This window comes from Phyllobates terribilis, unplaced genomic scaffold (genome assembly GCF_046119375.1).
Source record: "Phyllobates terribilis strain yellow unplaced genomic scaffold, ASM4611937v1 Scaffold_2__4_contigs__length_985480577, whole genome shotgun sequence".
In the NCBI taxonomy this organism is placed as follows: Eukaryota; Metazoa; Chordata; class Amphibia; order Anura; family Dendrobatidae; genus Phyllobates; species Phyllobates terribilis.
This window is the reverse complement of record NW_027362762.1, coordinates 980,804,937-980,821,004: the sequence shown is the minus strand read 5'-3', so window position 1 is coordinate 980,821,004 and position 16,068 is coordinate 980,804,937. Positions and strand designations below refer to the sequence as shown.

General features: G+C 49.9%; 1 protein-coding gene across 4 annotated transcripts in view; it reads right to left on the bottom strand.

The window, feature by feature from the left end:
• The window catches only part of NHLH2 (nescient helix-loop-helix 2), a 31,875-nt gene extending 16,024 nt beyond the window's left edge, over positions 1-15,851 (bottom strand). The window contains exons 1-2 of one of the 4 annotated variants that reach the window (XM_073668779.1): positions 15,782-15,851; positions 15,518-15,675 (exon numbers count right to left, since the gene is read on the bottom strand). The gene's annotated coding sequence lies outside the window, so the exon portion shown is untranslated. Of the gene's footprint in view, positions 1-14,888; positions 15,103-15,507 lie in introns of those variants that run through there. The other 3 variants (XM_073668782.1, XM_073668781.1, XM_073668780.1) reach the window with 3 other exon arrangements.
• Between the last annotated feature and the right edge of the window lie 217 nt (positions 15,852-16,068).

Genomic DNA, 16,068 nt, shown 5'->3' with positions numbered 1-16,068 from the left:
GCAGAGTTGTCCCTGGAGGATACCGAGTTCCTCCAAGCTGAAATCCAGGAGCTAGGCCGGAGGATGGAGAGGGCCCAGCAGGATGCCATCGCCGGCTGGAAGAAGTAGCTGCTGGAGAAGCTTGTTTTCTGGCAGCAGCCAGCGCTGCACTCCACTAGCAGCGTCCCAACCCCGGAGGAGCCAGAACAGAACCAGGAGGCAGAGGACGGCACACGCGCGGCCGCGGGGGCAGGTAAGAAGAGACTCCCTGTCCCGGGCGCTGAGAGTGCTGACTTGCTCCTAGGCCCCCTGGCGAAACTTCCGATCCCGGGCGCCTGCTCCTAGGCCCCCTGGAGGAACCTCCGATCCCGGGCGCCTGCTCCACCGACATGCTCCTAGGCCCCCTGGCGGAACCTCCGATCCCGGGCGCTTGCTCCACCGACCTGCTCCTAGGCCCCCTGGTGGAACCTCCGATCCCGGGCGCCTGCTCCACCGACCTGCTCCTAGGTCCCCTGGCGGAACCTATGATACAGGGCGCCTGCTCCGCCGACCTGCTCTTAGGCCCCCTACCAGAGCCACCTGCCCCCGCACCTGAGTGGGTGTACGGAAGCCCCGCCTACGACTGGTCTGCCAAATATGAAGACCAGCAAGGACCCCCTCTGACACCTGCACCTGCACCCCCGGTTACCTACCAAGGAGGAGAGGAGTTCCGGTGGGACAATCGGGGGGGGGGATCTCATGGGGTTCCTGTGGGAGACCCAGAGCCAGGCCCTCAGGAGGGAGGAGTACTGTAGACGGGAGCTCCTGCAGTTGGAGAAGGAGCGTCATGACCGGCAGGTGCGGTGGGAGCAAATGGAGGCCCGGAACATGGCGGCCAAAACCCGGGTTCGCAAAGCAAGGTCCACCACATCCAGTCCCCGTCTGGAGGGGATAGTCGTAAAGTTTGATCTGGACGCCGAGTGGGGCTTTGTGAGAGAGTCGCAGACGGATCAGGACGTCTTTGTTAATCGGCGGGACGTCGAGCCCCATCTCCAAAAGGGGCATCCCGGCCGAGACCTCTACCCCGGTGACCATGTCACCTTCACCCGCCACAAGGGCGAGCGTGGGTGGTATGCCCTCCAGGTGTACAGAGTGGTGAAGGAGAGAAAGGACATGCCCCCGCAGTACGAGGCTGATGACCCGGCTGGGTCAGCCTGTAAGAACCAGGTGTTCCCTGGTAGGGAGCCCCACTGTTAAACTGTTTTAGGGAACTGAACTGTATATAGTTACCCGGAAGGGTACAGCAGAGACACTGCAAGTTTGAAAAGTGTTGTGTGTGTTTACTTAGTTACCGGGTAAGGGTACCAAAAACTGACAGGCTGAGGACTGTGAGCAGCCAAAAACTTAACTTGTAAATAGTTGCGCTTCCTAAAGTGCCCCTTATTGGTTTTATACAACAAGACTGACCTCAGAACAAAAACCCGTTTGGCGTGGCCGAAGATGTAGTCCAACACCTGGATCACCTATGCCCTGCAGCCACGCCCAGAGCCTACGTTGAATTCAATGTATTCGACCCCAAGGCTGTAGGTCTGGTGGGGGGAGAAACAAAAAACAGTCGCAGATCTTTAGCAGATCTTGTACCAAGGCTTATCGACCAATTCTGGTCTAATGTGGGTAGCTGGTCCACTGGTATGCAGCTTCTATCTGGATTAAACGGATCTCCCAGCTGGAGTCCGTAAGAATAGGGTTCAGAGTATGTATCCAGCCAATTGAGCGCTCCCATGGTCACAAGGAATGATTATCCAAAAAAAGGATTTACTTCTTCAGAAGATTTATTCAAGTTAGTAAATAGATAAAACTGAGGAAGGCTATATATCTTTAATTTTAATAGCCGAAACGCGTTGTTTTATTTATAAGTTTTTATCTATTTACTAACTTGAATAAATCTTCTGAAGAAGTAAATCCTTTTTTTTGGATAATCATTCCTTGTGACCCTGGGAGCGCTCAATTGGCTGGATACATACTCTACGTCAGAGCCTACGTTGAGGATTTTCGGACGGTCCCTCATGTTGCTTAAGTTGCACCTTACCCAGTGAGATGGACACCTGGTTACATATCTCACTGCAGTTTGCTGAACTTACTTGAAAAGTGGTAAAAATGTTTTATGAGTATAAAGAAAAATGTTCTTTAAAAAGTTTTATATAGTAACCTGTAACTTTTAAGAAGTGTGCCTCCCATAAAGGGAAGAAAAAGTTATTATTAATCTTATATGTGAATGCATTCTAAAATTTTTGTAAGTCTGAAATACCTTGTTGTTACTCTGTTCCAGCCCGCGGACGTGCTGTGTTTTACCAGGGGGGTATGTGGCGCCCCTGAGGGTTCGGTCGCCACAGAGGTACTGCATCTCACCCAGAGGTGTGGTATCTGACTCTCAGGTAAGAAAGGAGTACAGCCGTGACCCTAACACCTGCATCCAACACTACACTACTCCAGACCGGAGAAGGGGCAAGATGCGCTGCTCCTCTGCTGAGCCCTGTCCCTGGCTGGAGTGGGGGGAACCAAAGCAGGGGGAACCATGTCATGGGTGTGGGTGGAGGAAGTAAATCAGGGGAGCATTGAAAGGAGTGATATAAAAAGAGTAGTGAACAATCTAGAAGGGGTTCTTCAGTGAGAGGAAGAGTTGGGAGCAGGAGCTCTGCAGGAGCTCTGCTCAGGAGGAGGGCCTGAGGAGAGGCCCAGGACTGGAGAGAGAGAGAGGAGCAGGAAGGGCTCCAGAAACGTGGAAGGGACCCCAGGGGTACGGACAGTGCTGGAGGCCACCCGTACGCCCGAATCTGCCAGGGAACCGGTCCCTAAACTAGCAGAGTTCTTCAAGTCTCAACTAGGAAACCGGAGGCTGCAGTATTTCAGGTACTGCTGCCACAAGCCACATCTGTCTCACCAAGAAGGTAGCCATAGAGGACCCAGGGGACAGAGAAGACGTCGCCCGGCAAGGTCCGCGATCACTGGATTGGGACACTAGGTGTGAGGTGCAGGGAGACGGCCAGAAGGAACACACAGAAGAGGGTCCCGCTATGTACTCCGGATGTACCTGAGGGTTGGCTGATTCCCTGCCTGGTAAACACAGTGCGACGTGGGAGGCTGTAAGCTGGACAGTGCAACCTGAGGAACTTAACACCTGTGAGTAAAACCCTGAAGACTGCACCCCACCGTCTCTGTCAGTTATTGCTGCTGCGCCATCACCCCCTGCACTACACTGCACCCCGAGTGCTACTTCATAACAGCAACATCTACACTGCCCTGGAGCTAAGCTCTACCTGTGGAGAGCTGAACCAACTCTGCTGCATTTACACCAGCTCCAGAGGACTGCTCCGCAGCAGCGGCTCCATATAGCCGCCTACCACAGGTGGCGTCACGAACTGTATATAAGAACTACAAATCCCCTGTAAGTATCTCCTTTTATTGACCGCCCTGGGTCACAGACCGGGTCACTGCCACTGTGACATGTCCCCTAGCAACGACCAGCCCGGCACCGAGTACCCCACGGCCCAGGGGGCGCGTCATAACCTTACACAGAACCTGTCTGCAGAGAGCTGTCCCTAGGCCCTGTGACCATGCGGCTGAACCCTGTGATCGTGCTGCCGACTTCGGAGCCATCTATTGTGAACCCTGTTCAGAACAGACTCAAATCTGAAGGTTGCTCTTCTCAGAGGACAGTATCCTGCCGTGTGAGCCTTTATATACCAGGCAGGGAAGGGGCTGGCGTATAGGAACTGACCAATGGAGCTCTGAGATTACAGGATCTGATCTATGGAGCTCTGTGATTACAGGAACTGATCTATGGAGCTATGTGATTACAGGATCTGACATATGGAGCTCTGTGATTACAGGATCTGACCTATGGAGCTCTGCGATTACAGGATCTGACCTATGGAGCTCTGAGATTACAGGATCTGACCTATGGAGCTCTGTGATTACAGGATCTGACCTATGGAGCTCTGAGATTACAGGATCTGACAAACGGAGCTCTGTGATTACAGGAACTGATCTATGGAGCTCTGTGATTACAGGATCTGACCTATGGAGCTCTGAGATTACAGGATCTGACAAACGGAGCTCTGTGATTACAGGATCTGATCTATGGAGCTCTGTGATTACAGGATCTGATCTATGGAGTTCTGAGATTACAGGATCTGACAAACGGAGCTCTGTGATTACAGGATCTGATCTATGGAGCTCTGTGATTACAGGATCTGATCTATGGAGCTCTGTGATTACAGGATCTGACCTATGGAGCTCTGTGATTACAGGATCTGATCTATGGATCTCTGTGATTACAGGATCTGACCTATGGATCTCTGTGATTACAGGATCTGACCTATGGAGCTCTGTGATTACAGGATCTGATCTATGGAGCTCTGTGATTACAGGATCTGATCTATGGAGCTCTGTGATTACAGGATCTGATGTATGGAGCTCTGCGATTACAGGATCTGATGTATGGAGCTCTGTGATTACAGGATCTGACCTATGGATCTCTGTGATTACAGGATCTGACCTATGGAGTTCTGTGATTACAGAATCTGACCTATGGAGCTCTGTGATTACAGGATCTGATCTATGGAGCTCTGATTACAGGATCTGACCTATGGAGCTCTGTGATTACAGGTTCTGATCTATGGAGCTCTGTGATTACAGGATCTGACCTATGGATCTCTGTGATTACAGAATCTGACCTATGGAGCTCTGTGATTACAGGATCTGACCTATGGAGCTCTGTGATTACAGAATCTGACCTATGGAGCTCTGTGATTACAGGATCTGATCTATGGAGCTCTGATTACAGGATCTGACCTATGGAGCTCTGTGATTACAGGATCTGACCTATGGAGCTCTGAGATTACAGGATCTGACCAATGGAGCTCTGTGATTACATGATCTGATCTATGGAGCTCTGTGATTACAGGATCTGATCTATGGAGCTCTGTGATTACAGGATCTGATCTATGGATCTCTGTGATTACAGTATCTGACCTATGGATCTCTGTGATTACAGTATCTGACCTATGGATCTCTGTGATTACAGTATCTGATCTATGGAGCTCTGTGATTACAGGATCTGACCTATGGATCTCTGTAATTACAGGATCTGACCTATGGATCTCTGTGATTACAGGATCTGATCTATGGAGCTCTGTGATTACAGGATCTGACCTATGGAGCTCTGTGATTACAGGATCTGACCTATGGAGCTCTGTGATTACAGGATCTGACCTATGGAGCTCTGTGATTACAGGTTCTGATCTATGGAGCTCTGTGATTACAGGATCTGACCTATGGATCTCTGTGATTACAGAATCTGACCTATGGAGCTCTGTGATTACAGAATCTGACCTATGGAGCTCTGTGATTACAGGATCTGATCTATGGAGCTCTGATTACAGGATCTGACCTATGGAGCTCTGATTACAGGATCTGACCTATGGAGCTCTGTGATTACAGGATCTGACCTATGGAGCTCTGAGATTACAGGATCTGACCAATGGAGCTCTGTGATTACAGGATCTGACCAATGGAGCTCTGTGATTACAGGATCTGACCTATGGAGCTCTGTGATTACAGAATCTGACCTATGGAGCTCTGATTACAGGATCTGACCTATGGAGCTCTGTGATTACAGGATCTGACCTATGGAGCTCTGAGATTACAGGATCTGACCAATGGAGCTCTGTGATTACATGATCTGATCTATGGAGCTCTGTGATTACAGGATCTGATCTATGGAGCTCTGTGATTACAGGATCTGACCTATGGAGCTCTGTGATTACAGTATCTGACCTATGGATCTCTGTGATTACAGGATCTGATCTATGGAGCTCTGTGATTACAGGATCTGACCTATGGATCTCTGTGATTACAGGATCTGACCTATGGATCTCTGTGATTACAGGATCTGATCTATGGAGCTCTGTGATTACAGAATCTGACCTATGGAGCTCTGTGATTACAGAATCTGACCTATGGAGCTCTGTGATTACAGGATCTGACCTATGGAGCTCTGTGATTACAGGATCTGACCTATGGAGCTCTGTGATTACAGGATCTGACCTATGGAGCTCTGTGATTACAGGATCTGACCTATGGAGCTCTGTGATTACAGGATCTGACCTATGGAGCTCTGTGATTACAGAATCTGACCTATGAAGCTCTGTGATTACAGAATCTGACCTATGGAGCTCTGTGATTACAGGATCTGACCTATGGAGCTCTGTGATTACAGGATCTGACCTATGGAGCTCTGTGATTACAGAATCTGACCTATGGAGCTCTGTGATTACAGGATCTGATCTATGGAGCTCTGATTACAGGATCTGACCTATGGAGCTCTGTGATTACAGGATCTGACCTATGGAGCTCTGTGATTACAGGATCTGATCTATGGAGCTCTGTGATTACAGGATCTGACATATGAAGCTCTGATTACAGGATCTGATTAGTGATGAGTGATGAGTGAGAACTAAAATGCTCGGGTACTCGTTCCTCGGGTCGAGCACATTGGAATACTCCGGTGCTTGGTCCGAGCAACGAGCACAATGTAAGTCTGTGGGAAACTCGAGCATTTTTCTACTCCCAGGTCACTGCTGTCAACAATGTTGTCAGAGTATTACACCACTTTTACGGACTCACAATAACATACAAAAACGAATCCAAAATGGATTTTCCTGTGAAATATGTTAAGGAACATCCTTTCCAGGGTAATGACTTGTATATAAGGCAAAATAAATATACAAAAAAAAAATACTCCTCCACACCTTGGATTATGTTCACACGTAGCGTTTTTTATGCGTTTTTGCACTTTTGCATTGCTTTCAACCGTGACAAATGCATTCACTGGGAAATGTCATTTTAACATTTTACAACCTTATCTGGCCATGTGCTGTGTGACACATGCATACAGTGCTAAAAAGACATGGGAACAGCATGGGGAAGACCCCTGGAAGCATCTGACACCCAACCCAGGTCACTGCTTAAAAGTGTGCCCATCAGAAGTGATCATTGGCGCATGCGAAGATGCCTCCCGCCATGCACCTTCATTGCAGACTTGCAACAGTCACCGTCCACGTCCTTGTACCAGCGCAGCGTTCAGTTGTCCCTACCCCATTCCTTGGAATGCAAGCGCAAGTATGCAGCCACCCACCCACCCACCCACAGGCTGCAATACTATACTGCCAATTTTTTGACAGCTGTTTGCAATTGAAATGTGGCCTTTTAGGCTCGTGGAGGCGGAAGCTTTTCATAACCTCATGTGTAAGGTGGCGGGTGTACATAAACTGAGCAGCAGCTATTTCAGTAAGCATTGGCACTTTATGTGCCTACTTATATGGTCTATACTCTAACTACCATTTATGATCTACTTTATTACTATCACTTCCTACTTTAGTTTATTTTGCTCTACTTATATGAATGATAAGCAGTAGTATATGTAGCACTTGGCATGTTATTTATGTACTTGGTGACCTTATCTAGCATAATACGGTATAAAATTGAGCAAGTAAATTATATATATAGGTTTTTGAACTACTAATAGCTGTTTGTTTATGTTCACTTGATATGTATTCAATATGAATGGTGCTATGATGATTAATTTATATTGGCATCATTAAATTATTAGACAGAGTACCCTGTCATTTCTAACAAATCATTCTTCATTTTATTTAGCCACTTTCTTACCCACATTTTTTACTCCACTTATAGGTGGCTTTTTTCCTGTTCCTTGTTTTTAATTTTTTCATATGGTATAAATAAAATGATTATTAAAAATCTAAATAGTTAGTTGTGTATTCTTCTATAGGTTGTATAAAAAGGCCTGGGCATTTATCCTGTGATATCAGTGTGTTTGTCACTTTGTTATTCAGCCGAAGAGAACACAAGCTCTGTGCGCCCATCTATATTTTACTCTCAGTGTCCTCATCTATGTTTTACCCGTAGTGCACTTATCTTAGTTTTATGCTCAATGCGCTCATTTATGTTTTGCGCTAAGTGCAGTCGCCTATGTTATACACTCAGTGCGCTCGTCTACATTTTACATTCAGTGCGCCTGCCTATGTTGTACGCTCAGTGCCCTTGTCTATGTTGTACGCTCAGTGCCCTTGTCTATGTTGTACGCTCAGTGCCCTTGTCTATGTTGTACGCTCAGTGCCCTTGTCTATGTTGTACGCTCAGTGCCCTTGTCTATGTTGTACGCTCAGTGCCCTTGTCTATGTTGTACGCTCAGTGCCCTTGTCTATGTTGTACGCTCAGTGCCCTTGTCTATGTTGTACGCTCAGTGCCCTTGTCTATGTTGTATGCTCAGTGCCCTTGTCTATGTTGTGCGCTCAGTGCCCTTGTCTATGTTGTGCGCTCAGTGCCCTTGTCTATGTTGTATGCTCAGTGCCCTTATCCATGTTGTACGCTCAGTGCCCTTATCTATGTTGTACACTCAGTGCCCTTGTCTATGTTGTGCGCTCAGTGCCCTTGTCTATGTTGTACTGTTACGCTCACGCCCGGACTGACTGGCGTGAGCGTGATTAGTGATCCCACTGTACCATGAATCGAGGAGTGCCTGGAGGGGTGTAACTAAGTATCAACCCCATCCGACCAAGGTCGCACGGCGGCTCAGTCGACTCCTTGAACCAAGGAGGAACCGAGCAGAGGGACAAGGTGCTACTCCAGGTCAGACCCCGGTCACAGCTGTTGACCCACACCGGGGAATGCAGGAACAGGCAGGTTAGACTGGCATACAGACAGGTGGGTATTGGCAGGCACGGCTGGTATGCATACAGGTGGATACTGGTAAGCACGGCTGGTATGCAGACAGATGGGTACTGGCAAGCACGGCTGGTATGCAGACAGGTGGGCACTGGCAAGCACAGCTGGTATGCAGACAGGTGGGCACTGGCAAGAACGGCTGGTATGCAGACAGGTGGGTACTGGCAAGAACGGATGGAGTGCAGACAGGGAGATACTGGCAAGCACAGCTGGAGTGCAGACAGGAAGGTACTAGCAGGTTGGAGCGCAGGCTGGATAGGGTCCAGTACAGACTGGGAGACAGGAACAGAGCCGCCGATGCGGTAGACAAGCAGAGTAAAGTGAAACCGCAGGAGCGGAGGAGAAGGCAGAGCAGAGCGGAACCACTGGAGTGGTGGACAGAGCAGAGAGGAACCGCCGGTACGGTGAGCAAGCAGAGCAGAGCGAAACCGCAGGTGCGGTGGACAAGGCAGAGCAGAGAGGAACCGCTGGAGCGGTGGGCAAGGCAAAGCAGAGCGGAACCGCCGGAGCGGTGGACAGAGCAGAGAGGAACCGCTGGTGCGGTGAACAAGCAGAGCAGAGCGAAACCGCAGGTGCGGTGGACAAGGCAGAGCAGAGAGGAACCACCGGAGCGGTGGGCAAGGCAGAGCAGAGAGAAGTCGCCGGAGCGGTGGGCAAGGCAGAGCAGAGAGAAACCGCTGGCGCGGTGAGCAAGCAGAGCAGATCAGGGCTGAAGGTGCAGGCAGAGAGGACAGGGCTCTGTTCACATGGAACAGACTGGAAAATACAGGAAGATGGCTAGAACACAGGAGGTAGATACGGAGGAAGGGAAAAGGGACAAGCAGAACCAGATACACACAAGGTACTTACAATGAAGTAGCGAGTGAACACAAAACTCACAAACAGAAGTACAGAGACAACGAGTTGGAGTTAGGTGCAGGTTCAGATACTGCAGGAAAAAGGAAGGTACGGACATAGAGACAAACAGGTAACAGGCTAGATACAGTTCAGACAGGAACTGCTACTGCAAGGACATACAAGAACGTGCCTGGGTATACAGCCCCCAGAGTGGCGGAAACAGACTAGAAGTCATAGATAACAGGCCTGGGTATGCAGCCCCCAGGGTGGCAGAAACAGACAAGATACAGGACAAGACCTGGCAACTCAGAGGCAAGGAGCACACTGATAGTTAGTGTTGCTCAGGCCTCTCCTTCTGGGTGGAGGGGGTTTAAATATCCAGTGACTCACAGCAATAGGCTGGGGACGCATTAGGAGCGCGCCCACAGCAGCTATAAGAATCAAGAAGTAACCGGGCCGCCGCCCTAAGCAATCAGACAAGAGACATGCACACAGCATGAACTGGAGCAAGGTTTGCAGGCTGGACTGATGGGTAAGATTGTGGTCTTGCATGGTGGGAGGTGGTGCACCATGCAAGCACGCCACCAGGGATGTTACATGTACGCTCAGTGCCCTTATCTATGTTGTACACTCAGTGCCCTTGTCTATGTTGTTATCTCAGTGCCCTTGTCTATGTTGTACGCTCAGTGCCCTTATCTATGTTGTACGCTCAGTGCCCTTGTCTATGTTGTACGCTCAGTGCCCTTGTCTATGTTGTACGCTCAGTGCCCTTGTCTATGTTGTACGCTCAGTGCCCTTGTCTATGTTGTACGCTCAGTGCCCTTGTCTATGTTGTACGCTCAGTACCCTTGTCTATGTTGTACACTCAGTGCCCTTAGCTAGGTTGTACACTCATTGCGCTAGTATATGCTGTATGCTCAGTGCGCATGTCTATGTTGTCTAGGGCTGAGTTCCCTTAAGTACATTGTCAGTGGCAGAGGGCCTGTGTGGTGAGCAGCAGTCATGTTACTGAGCTAAGTCTAACAGATGAGTAATGGAAACATCTTGAACTGTGTGCTGCACCAGGTTACTCAGGGGAGATTGCACCTGTGACTATCATGAAATCGGCTGCCAGTAATGGAGAAGGGGAAGAAACAACCCTGATGTAAAGTTTCTCCCTAAGAGGAGATAGTAACCCAAAGAAGGAACGTAAATGCATTCTGCGAAAGTGAGTGCAACTGCAAGCCATCTGAAGCAGCTATCACATCCAAAGACATGTGCATGCAGCCAAAAAGCAGCAGAGGAACAGATAGCAGAACCTGAAGTAGCCAGTGGGCAAAAGAAATATGGAAGAGACTTGTGATCAAGATGGAGACTATCCAGTTGTGCAAGTGTCACGGTGAGAACGAGTACCTGCAATGTAAATTCAGTATGGGACCATTTGATTGTGAAAGTAGGAACTGTGGGGGCCGAGGACATACAGCGGGCTCTTTAGGGGCGAGGACCTGCAGTGGGCTCTGTGGAAGGCGAGGACCTGCGATGGGTACTGTGGGACATCTGGTGTGGGCACTGTTGGGGTGAGGACCTGTGGTGGATACTGTAGGGCTGAGCACCTGCAGTGGGCACTGTGGGACATCTGGTGTGGGCACTGTTTGGGTGAGGACCTGCGGTGGACACTGTAGGGATGAGCACCTGCAGTGAGCACTGTGGGACATCTGGTGTGGGCACTGTTGGGGCGAGGACCTGCGGTGGACACTGTCAGGCTGAGCACCTGCAGTGGGCACTGTGGGACACCTGGTGTGGGCACTGTTTGGGCGAGGACCTGCGGTGGACACTGTAGGGATGAGCACCTGCAGTGAGCACTGTGGGACATCTGGTGTGGGCACTGTTGGGGCGAGGACCTGCGGTGGACACTGTCAGGCTGAGCACCTGCAGTGGGCACTGTGGGACACCTGGTGTGGGCACTGTTTGGGCGAGGACCTGCGGTGGATACTGTAGGGCTGAACACCTGCAGTGGGCACTGTGGGACACCTGGTGTGGGCACTGTTGGGGCGAGGACCTGTGGTGGACACTGTCAGGCTGAGCACCTACAGTGCACGTTGTGGGGTCAAGGACCTGGAGTAGGCACTGGAGTAAGTGTAGGTCGCTCTAGAACCAGAAAAAAGTAATTGCCTTTGACACAGTGGGTGTAATGCCCAGTGGCAACGTACGCTCAGGGACGTTAGAAATGGTAGAGAGATCACAGACTGTACGATTGTTGAAAAGTATTCCTGTTGGGCAACATTAAACGTACAAGCGCCTCCATATTGGATGACGGTATATAAAGCCACACTGAACGGTTCCCGCTGGGCTGGTATCTTCTCGAGGAGCTGGTGTATCCATGGTGCACACTACAGCGAGTACAGTGACTTCTAGCCGTCCTCCTCTTACAATACCACAAGTTGTTTCCCAAAGTTGCAGCCATGAGGACCGATGCGGTAACGGCACAGCATTTTCTGGGACCTCGATAAATTATAAGGTTCTTGTGGAAGGAAAATCCCTCTTAGCCTCTTCCTGCCATCCCCTAAGTCCCCTAAGGAGGGCGATGGCAGTTTCTCATTGTACCAGTTTTATCTTAATCTCAGGCCTGTTTGGGATCACTCTGGAAGAATTCATGAGAATCCAGAAGATGGGAGGAATGTTTTACTGTGAGCTTTGCATTTCTTGGTCATCTCCACCAGTACAGCCATGGCATGCTGCGGTGTCACAGGGAGGGTCCATTCAATATGGCCTGATCATGTCCTCTTCCAGCTCATCACTCCGAGAGTCCACCCTGTCATACAGAGGGGAAATGTTCAAGAACATGAGGCCCTGAGGCCTGAACACCTCAGGCTAATCACTTACTGAAGAACTCTGCTTGTGCTCAGAGGAGAGGCACGAAAGAGCTCAGGAGCAACGCAATATACTGTATAATCCATATTCAATAGTGTGGCTTCCAGTCATCTCCAGGGGAAGAGCTGTGTGCTTTAGTTCCCTTTGAGTAGTCAAGAACAGGGCTGAGGGTCGGTCTACAGAATATGGTATTTCGGACCCCTGTGGAGACCTGACTTTGGATCTTGGATTTGCTAAGACAATTCCCAGCCAGGACTGTTATTGTCCATCATGTAGGAGGAAGCTCTGTCCTCCCTGGTGGTTCCATCACCCCTGGATGAAGCATTTCCTGTGCGAAACGCGCGTCGGGTGTGTGGTGGGTGCCTGGACCACTGATCAATAGTCCTTTTGGGCATTGGTATCTATATATGTAATTGTACTGGGATAATAGATCAACAGAGGTTATTTATTTATTTAATTATTTATATATTTATGGATTGTTATTATTCTCTGTAATAAGTATACCTATATTTTCTCTGTTGCTCTATGTATTTAATATCTTGAATTTTATACTGATTATTAAATATATGCCTATGTGAGCCATTTGAATGATATAGCTGTTATCTTATATATACTATGGGTCCATGCACTCCACCCCCTTTTTCATCTGTGGTGTGTCTTGTTTTTATTATTGTTGCGTGCACTTATCTTTATATGTTTTCATTAAAGTATTGGCAACTCTCAACTTTGGGTCATATAGTTGTTTTTTTGCTGTAATTTTTCTTGGTGTATTTTATTTCTCCCTGGTGGTGAAGACACATTGCTGGTCTGTGTCCAGCTAATTACAGTCCAGGGCATCAGTCCCCAGTGTCATCACCTGCCTCAGTCCCCAGTGTCATCACCTGCCTCAGTCCCCAGTGTCATCACCTGCCTCAGTCCCCAGTGTCATCACCTGCCTCAGTCCCCAGTGTCATCACCTGCCTCAGTCCCCAGTGTCATCACCTGTCTTCACTGTCCAGCTCTGGATCACAGGCCGCAGCTCCTGTGCTGGAGATGGTGTCTGCTACATCCGAGGTGAGGCACGGTCTAGATGTCTCAGAGTTGGATATATGTGATAAATTGAGGCTGAGGAGGTTTGTAAGAACTGAACAAGTGGAGGTGACATTCCTAATGTAAAAAATGCTAACTAAGCAGGCGCAGCCTCTACTACCTCCAGAGGCCGTGACACGAGTGTCAGGATCTGCGGTGGAGAAGTCTCGCTCACCATTATGCCTTACCTGGTTGAGGATAGAGGATGGCTTCCTACATGGCACTGCATATTCCCATGCCGCCATCTTTAGATTGATTTCTGCTGGAGATGGGCAGATTCCTCATTGAGGTCCCATGTTCAGAGCTTGTGTCCTCAGAGTGTCACCAATAGTTTTTGAGTGGCTCATGCCATCATTCTAATAACTAAACTGAGGAAGACGTGAGCAAGGCGCTGCCTACTGGAGGCTGACAACTAGGACTTCCTAATCCAGGAGTGATCTAGAAAGTCTCAGATTGTATGATGGGTGCATTCTTTATCAAGACATCTCACTGCCTGGTCCTGGATTTGGGGCACGGACTGATGCGAACCTACGGATACAGAAGCGTACCCTGGATCTGGCCCAGAATAACGCAGGGGGGACATGTCTGCGGATCTAATGGGAATCTTTGAGGAGAAGGAGAACTGGAGGGAAGATAATTGAGCGAAGAATTCTTCAGCATAGCAGACCGGTAACACCAGCCGCTGCACACAAGCTGTAGAGCCCCCTTATTTGCTATAATCAACATTGACCACTGTTAGACGGAGGCCATGAGATACCGAATGTAAAGTGTGATCCTTGGATGGCCTCATAGGAGAGTCACAGAGGACACCCTGTGGGGTCCTTCCCACTGACCGAAGGTGAAGGTGCTCTCTCTTCCTTTCCTCTGTCCGCACCCTCACAAATGAATGGTGGTAATTTCACGAGTGGTGTACCTATAGATACTGGAAGATGTAACACCTGCCTGCCTGCACAAAACGGGGGGCCGAGCCAAAGTCCTGAACCGATCATGTATCACTGACCAATCGAAGAATGATCACTACTTGATCACTGATCAATCAAGTATCACTGACCAATGATAGACTCATCAGTACCCGATCACTGATCGATCACTGTCACATTAGGTTGTATGCATCATCGGTGGTGGCAGAGTACCGGATTGTACCACACTACATATGAATCCCCCCAGGACAGCTTTCCTGGAGGTGGTACAGGTGGGCGGCCTCTTGGCGCGACGCCGCTGATCCATCAATATACATTACGTGTGGTTGCCTTTCCTGTAGACTGGACGGTCTGCTCAGTGTGCGGTGATGGACGCGTGTTCCCCGGTCTGTCCCTGCCCCTCCCTTGTAAGTGGCCTGTAGGTCACAGGTTGTCGCTGTCACTCACCTCCGGGAAGGTACGAGGTTGTCAGGCCGGCTGCGGATTCTGGGGTGCTGCGCCGGAGACGAGTCATTCACAGATTGTAAGCATGATTCAGAGATGGACGCAGGATGTCGCCCTCAGATAGAAGACGTCTCACCTGGGACTCCGGGGGGACCACGCTGGGGGCGGATGGCTGATTCGGACCACCGGGATCCCGTAGTGCTGTGCGTCTGACCTCCTGTCCAGGGCAGGGAGATGACATGGAGATAAAAGGGTCGCTGCGGAGCTGGTGACGGAGAGTGAGGAGGAGGGGAGGGACGCAGGCAGCAGATGAGCCCCGGTCCCCTGGGTACCACCGATCTCAGATGTGCTGAGCAGAGATGGAAGGAGAAGATGAGAGTGTGGGGAGGAAGGATAGGGGTCTGTCTGTCCCCTCTAGTGGGAAGTCACCATTGGACGGTGCTAGTGCCAGGATCCTAAGTGCTTGTGACATCTGTCACTACTTCTAGGACAAACCCAGAGACGCGCGATGATGTGGAGGTGCCCCCAGCCCCGGCTAATAAACACCCCCGACGTGTCCAACTGCACAGCTGAGACCTTCCCCACCCCCACCAATATCTGCGGAGGTCTCCATCATACAAACCAGGTCTCACCGTGACCCCGGGCTGCGTCTCACAGCTGCGGCCCTCCTCGCCACCGCACGTCACCATCGCTTTCTCTGCCGTTCGCGGGCAGCCATGTTGGAAGGTCTTTGGGGATGCAGCGTGTGCGCAGGTCTCTCGGTCTGTTGTAACCCTTGAAACGCCGGAGTCTGCGGCAGCAATAAAGGGAAGCAGACAGTGAGCTCTACATGGCAGGGAGAAGACATCACTGCCCCGACATAGGTACCGCTTATTGCGATCACATATACGACTCACTCTGCTGTGTGTGACATCACAGGACTCCATGATGTCACCAGTAATATGCTCACAACACTGCCCTCTGCTGGTGAAGACCATGTATGACATCACAGGACTCCATGATGTCACCAGTAATATGCTCATAGCACTGCCCTCTGCTGGAGGAAACCATGTATGACATCACAGGACTCCATGATATCATCACTGCCCTCTGCTGGTGGAAACCATGTATGACATCACAGGACTCCATGATATCATCACTGCCCTCTGCTGGTGGAAACCATGTATGACATCACAGGACTCCA